The 478-nt window shown below is 33.9% G+C and overlaps 1 protein-coding gene across 1 annotated transcript in view; it reads right to left on the bottom strand.

Moving 5' to 3' along the window:
• Window positions 1-478, bottom strand: part of GALNT18 (polypeptide N-acetylgalactosaminyltransferase 18) — a 309,423-nt gene that overhangs the window by 89,744 nt on the left and 219,201 nt on the right. The window lies entirely within an intron of this gene.

The following is a 478-nucleotide window of genomic DNA, read 5'->3' as shown; positions in this document are numbered from 1 at the left end:
AAAAGACCTCTACAAAGAAAATTACAAAATGCTGTTAAAAGAAATACAAGAAGATACCATGAAATGGAAAGACATCCCCTGCTCATGGATACCATGAAATGGAAAGACATCCCCTGCTCATCATCAAAATGGCCATCCTGACAAAAGCAATCTACAGAATTAATGCCATCCCAATAAAAATCTCAATGACATTCTTCAAAGAAATAGAAAAAAATATTGGTGAGATTCATATGAAACAACAAAAGATCTTGAATAGCCAAAACCCTCATGTCTAAGAAAAAATCAAAATGGAGGCATTACAATCCCAAACTTCAAGCTGTACTACAAAGCCATAATAATTAAAACTGCTTGGTACTGGAATAAGAATAGACATACAGACCAGTGGATTCGAATAGAAAACCCAGATATAAACCCACAAGTTATTGGACACCTAATTTTTGACAAAGGAGCAAAGAAGATACAATGGAACAAAGAAAAT

The sequence above is a fragment of the Condylura cristata genome, unplaced genomic scaffold (assembly GCF_000260355.1).
Source record: "Condylura cristata isolate star-nosed mole 26May11 unplaced genomic scaffold, ConCri1.0 scaffold00015, whole genome shotgun sequence".
Taxonomy (NCBI): domain Eukaryota; kingdom Metazoa; phylum Chordata; class Mammalia; order Eulipotyphla; family Talpidae; genus Condylura; species Condylura cristata.
Note: the sequence above shows the minus strand (reverse complement) of the source record. Positions and strands in the feature narration are given on the sequence as shown.